This window comes from Bos taurus, chromosome 10 (assembly GCF_002263795.3).
Source record: "Bos taurus isolate L1 Dominette 01449 registration number 42190680 breed Hereford chromosome 10, ARS-UCD2.0, whole genome shotgun sequence".
NCBI classification, from domain to species: domain Eukaryota; kingdom Metazoa; phylum Chordata; class Mammalia; order Artiodactyla; family Bovidae; genus Bos; species Bos taurus.
In genome coordinates this window covers 43,992,000-43,998,151 of record NC_037337.1, presented here as the reverse complement: position 1 = coordinate 43,998,151, position 6,152 = coordinate 43,992,000, and the positions used below count along the sequence as shown (strand labels likewise).

At 43.1% G+C, this 6,152-nt stretch overlaps 1 pseudogene; it reads right to left on the bottom strand.

The window, feature by feature from the left end:
* Positions 1 to 3,212: 3,212 nt before the first annotated feature.
* LOC783735 (cleavage and polyadenylation specificity factor subunit 7-like) lies at positions 3,213 to 5,131 on the bottom strand (annotated as a pseudogene).
* Positions 5,132 to 6,152: the final 1,021 nt, after the last annotated feature.

Below are 6,152 nucleotides of genomic sequence, written 5' to 3'. Positions count from 1 at the left end.
TTTACAGTTTGGTGTTTTTTTTTTTCCTTTCTATATAGATCCCTAAAAGCCTTTCCTGGCTTCCTGATAAACCTGCAGATGAGGAGAATCAACAAGCTTTCTTCCCGCATTCATGTTAGAAGGATACCAAAGGCTCATTGCTGGGCCTGTATCCTTCTGACAATACCAACGTATAAAATCAGGGAGTTGAATGAGATAATCCCATCTTTCCATCCATACTTAATATTTCTTAAATATTCGATTAGTGGACTTAGCTCCTCTCTGGTTCTATAATTTTCCTTATACCCTTTAGGGCTGTAAGACACAAACGTACACAATGATAATGATGCATCCAGGCTGTTACTATATTGTCTTTATACCATAGAGAACACTCAGAATTATATAGGAATGTGTTGGCTCTGTGACGCCGTTCTCTCCAGCACATACAACTTATTTCTGTCTGTTTTTAAATTACTTTAGGCTTCTAAGTATTAAGAACTATATTATAGCTCTGTGAACCAACTCACTGAGCCTTCTAATATTAACCCGATCAAAATGTTGTTCACTTGCTAGATATTAATTTTTTCTTTTGTGTTCCCTGAGCTTACCCTTGACTCTACCTTCATTAAAAAAAGACTGTATTGTGTTTCACGGTGCATGACCTTGTACTAGGAACTGAGTTACAAAAATGTTATTCTTGATGTCAAGGAATTTCTAGTTTAAAAACCATGACACTGAAGACAAAGGAGCATCTAACAACCCATCTGGGTCTCAGTGCCTGCCAGGTGCTGAGGGCCGCTTGGGGAGTTCAGGAAAGAGAGGTTCTGGGTAATTCCAGGTTTCCAGAGGCTGGAGCCAGTGCAATATTATGTTCCTCAGAGGGAAATCTGTGAAGGAAATGGGATTCTGGAAGCTTTTCAAATTGCAGTGGTGAGGCTTGGGGTCTGCCAGAGAGAGAACATTTCAAGATCTGGGATCTAAATCAGGAAAGATTCTTTTTCCTGATAAAGGTGGAAGCAGAGCCATCTAATGTTTTACAGATTGAAAATACAGATTCAGAATAAATAGCGATGATAACTTAGGAAAGGCAGGTCTTAGCAAATGGCAGAGCAAACAATCAGTGAGAGTTAGTGTGGAGAATTAAGGCTAAGCACTTGGACACACTAAAATGCTTACAGGAGGCAATGCAATTACTTTCAGATGTGCTGGACCTAATTAGGCCCACTTATTGCTTTTAATAGTAACTGCTCTTTATAAAATACAGTAGTTCTGCCTCTTTGCTCACACATAATGTATTGTGAGCTTTACCTGGCTTTGCCATCAAGGACAGCGTGAGGGGTATGGGAAAAACACTGCTTCTCCCCTAAATGAACTTGGAGTGGAGAAAGTGAAATGTAGCTCTTAGATTGGCAGTATCACCAATAATCAGTTAATGCTAAGCTGGGATATGTTTTCCAAATGAGGATGTTTCAACATAATAATAATATGCTAACTGATTCCCAAGTTTAAGCACAGAAGAAGAACCTTAGATAGGGCTCCCCGGAAAACAAAGCATGAGACACAGGCTGGGGTGTCGAGTTGAATTGGGAGGTGGCTCCAAGGAGCTGGAGTGTGGCTGCTGAGAGGAGACAGAATACGAGAAAGAATAATACACGGTGACTTTTTGACATTAGAGCAGCCTGTATTTGAGGTCAATACAGGGAGAGTTTTTACCGCTGTGGACATCAAGGACTTGTCTCATCACAGGTCCTCAGAGGAACTGCGGCCAGTGTGTCCCAGGATTGTCCCGCTGAAGGACAGTGTGGCGGGGGGCGGGGGTCATTCACTCACTGCGTGTTCCTCATTCCCCAAAGTTCCTCCCCTAAGGCGTTAACACTCCCACACTTCTACATCACGTCCATGTGGACCAAGCAGACTTTGGAGAAAGTCCCAAGGCAGAAAGCAGAGAGATGGCCAGGCACGTGCCTGAGGTGAGACATGTCACTCAGAGGGACTGTCCACTGACCAGCTCCAGGGTCCCCTGCCGAGGTCTGCGCTGGAGCCAGATGAGCCAGGGGTTCAGTTAGGCCTACGGAGGACAGTGCCTTGACTTTTCGTTGCTGCCTCTGCCACTGCCACCCTCACTAGTGTGTTCCTTGTTGCCTCAGTCGTGGGGCTGTCTTCTGGACCCTCTTCCTAGGGAACACAGTCACTGGTTAGGGTCTCGGTGTCCTGTCATAAACCAGCGCTAACAAGCCCTCTGACTCTTCTCTCCACACTTCACCCAGGCAGTTGTGGCACCTCTGCCTCATTTGTTGTAAGCTATTTTTATGTCCAACCGACAAAGAACCCAGCCAGCAACCTATTAAGTGTCCTTGCCAGGAAGTGAGATCTTGAGCCCTGGGACGGTGCTCCTGGGTTGATAAATGCTCCCTATACCATGCTCCCCTTCATACTCTACCTCCCTCAATCCAACACACTCAAGATCCACTCCCACACATGTTCCTGTCAGTACATTTTAATGAGATCCTGAAGTTCTTCCAGTAAGAAAGCTGTCTGTTGCTGCCACAGTACTGCTTGGGCTATGCAGAGACCTGACCCAAATTATTAAAATCTGGTGATATCCATGTCTTGACTATTGTAAATAATGCTGCTCTGAATATTAGGGTCTTGTATCTTTTGTAAAAAGAGATTTATCTTTTCCAGTTATGTGTCAAGAAGTGAGCTTGCTGGGTCAGATGGTAACTCTAAACAACCTAAATTTTCATTAACAGATAAACTGATATAGAAGATGTGGTGTGTGTATGTGTGTGTGTGTGTGTGTGTGTGTGTAATGGAATATTACTCAGCCGTAAAAAAGAAGCACCACAGATGTACCTAGAAATGATCATACTAAGTGAAGTAAGTCAGACAGAGAAGGACAAATTATCATATGATATCACTTATTTGTGGAACCCAAAAAAATGATACAAATGAATTTATTTACAAAGCAGAAATAGATTCACAGATATAGAAAACAAATGTATGGTTACCAAAAGGGAAACGGAGTTGGGGGAGGGATAAAGTCAGAGATTGAGATTAACAGATATACACCAGTATAAATAAAATAGACAAACCATAAGGACATACTGTATAGCGCAGGGAACTATCAATATATTCAATATCTTATGATAATATATAATGAAAAAGAATCTGTAAAAGAATATGTGTATATGTGTAACTCAATCACTTTGCCATACACCTGAAACTAACACAACATTGTAAATCAACTATGCTTCAATTAAAAAGTCTGATGGCAATGATGGAAGGTGGGATTAATCTTGAAAAGGACAAGAATCATCGTCCATCTACCTCAGGTGAAGCCTTGTGTCCTCTGTTGGCAAAGAGGAGCCTCTCTTCTCTAGGAAGATGGAGGGGAGTATTTCTTCCCACTTAGAGGAATCCATGGCTTTGAAATTCTCAGGTGCATCCACAAAACATGCCTGATGAAGGTGAAGCGATACAAGTCCATTAAAAAAAAACAAAAATGCTTCCAGCCAGACTCCTTTCTCCGAGGTGCAGCCCCATTCTCTATTCTGGTGTCTCTCGTGCTCCTGGTTCCTTTCTTGGAAATAACCATCATGCTGATCCTTATTAAGAAGCAGGTCCTGATGCCTCCTGCTGTCCTGCTGCTCTCTTGGGACTAGCTAGACGATTTCTCCCAGAACAGATGTCTTTTTCTGGAAGAGCTCCTGCTGGCACCCACACTGTAGGACTTGGCTTCAGTGCCATGAACCACTTAAGGGAGATGAGGACATAGCAACACTCATCACTGGTGACCTGAGACTGTTTGATAACAGCAATAGCTGTGTGCAGCATCTCAGTCGAGTCACTGGAGTCCCCTGTGCCAGCTCCAGAAATCACTTTGAAGTTGGCATTGCTCTGGTTTGCTTCATGATCTCTCCAAATTCAGCTTCATTCACCATTGAGGGTCGAAAGCCCAAACCTTGTCTGCCAAGGTGGATAGAGGGGTCAAAGGCCTTCATGTAAATATCTGATGGAGGCCCTACTGTAGCATTTGGTGAAGGAAATAAGGCTGGATTGAGGTAAAGGGCAGGTGGAATGGCCCAGGGAGAAGTATAGCTACAAAAGGAGGTAATGGAGGGGCAGGAGATGCTCGTGGGAGATGCCAGAAGGAAGAGGAAGACTCCAAATGTTGAGGAGAGAGGCGGTAGGGATAGAATTGGGCCTGAGACCAGACTCATCAGGTGAAGGACTGGAGGAGAGCGATTGAAGTCAGGCAGCACATGGCAGGGCTTATCCTTTTAGGCAGGTGTGAGTACAAGGTTCTCAATGTATGGCCATCAGCAGAATTACTAGAATACTGTGTTAGTCCTTTATATCTATTTCCACTCTTGAGACTCAAACGCATTCACATTCTGAGCCTCTGCCTCAAATTATGACAGGTCTGCCAGGTGGCTAACCCCACGTCCACTTTTTCTCCATTAAGTACTTTTCTGGAAAAAGTTTCCAATAATTTTGTGGACTGGGTTTTCAGAGGCTACCACCACCTCAGCATACTCCCACTGGCTATTTGCCCCATTCTCTGCAAATTTCAACCCCAGCACATCACAGACTCCTACAAAGGGAATAACCTGGCTCAGGACCTGGTCTGCAGTCCACCAGGAGAAGCCACTCACATGGACAGCGGGTTGTCTATTACTCCAGCCACTGCAGGTATGCAGAATTGCCTGCAGGACGTTGTTGCTGGGCTTGGAGTTGCTTCCTGGTGAACAGGAGGCGGTGCCTCAGAACTGCTGCTTCTGTCATCTGAGGGCTGTGAGGTGGACATCAATGAATGGGGTTGCTTTTCCCATAACATCCAAGCTGTGATGTGGTTCCAGCTGAAGGAGGCATGGTGAGAGTCCTGCAATGCCCACTGAGGGTGGTTCTTCAGGCATCTGCAGGCAAGCTGCATCTAACATGAGAAGAAACAGGGCATGTAAGGTGAGACTTGGCTTGTGGGAGGGAGAGGCACTGGAGACCCTTCTGGCTCAGTGGGGAGAGACTAAACTGGACTGAATTCTTCCTCTGTTCTCTGAACATTTCTAACATAGCCCTTAATCAGTCACTGAGGGAGTCTCCCCAGGGTTGAAAAACCATGTTGCTTTGGGTCAGAGGCTACAGCTTATAGCTTTTTCTCCTTGTTCCCAACCCCATCCTCGCCTCCCCTTAAGACAGGGCACCTGTCAACTGGCCCAGTGGTATAAACAATGTGCTTAACCTCAAGGGCAGCTCCGGGGATCTTTTTAAAATGTAGAAATAATCAAATAAGGTGATGATTCAAGAAAAAAAAAAATCGAAAATGGCTGGAAAAACCATTTACCTAGAGGATTTTTTTCACCCCATCTTTATTTTGTTTTCACTTGATATAATTTTTAGTTTTAATTACTACTGATAGCAACTGGGGAGAGATGTCTTGTCCTGCTGTTGTTCACTATTTATCTTTCTGGTAGGTTGAAAACTGTGTAAGAAACTTGATGATGCTGTCAAGTCTTTTAATCTGCATTGTGTTTCTTCAGTTTTGTAACAACACATTTTAAAATGAGAAATGGGATGTGAGTTGCTAGAAAAAAACCAAAAGACAAATACTATGTGATTCCACTGGTATGAGTTATCAAAGTAGGCAAATTCATAAAAGCAGAAAGTATACTTGGTAGTGACCAAGTACTCCTTCTTTGAAGGAGCCAGCTCTAAAGTGTTGCCATTGGCCGTACTAAATAATATCATTTTAAAAGTCCATGATTCCCCAAGTGATACGCAAGAGAAAGAGGAAAAGATCTTCTTTATAGAGAGTAACTTACAGAGAAGGACATAAGGTATAGAAACAAAATCATTTCATTAGAAATCATCATTTTGTAACCCTTAGATAATAACCGATTCAGCCAAGGATTAGTAAAGGATGCTTAAACCATTGGGTGAAAGTTCATTGGAGAACAAGATAGTTATCACTCCACAGGTCCTTTACCCCACAGATTCTTTTTTAATTAAGAAGGAAAAGATACATGTTTATGGTGAAGATATCTAGCAGACATGCCTTAACCAAGTGATCAAATTGTTTCTCAGTAATAACAGAATAAATTTATATTCTGTACCTCTTTCTCACAAGCTACAGGGGGAAATACACAATATCATTTATGCAGTAGTTTTGCCAA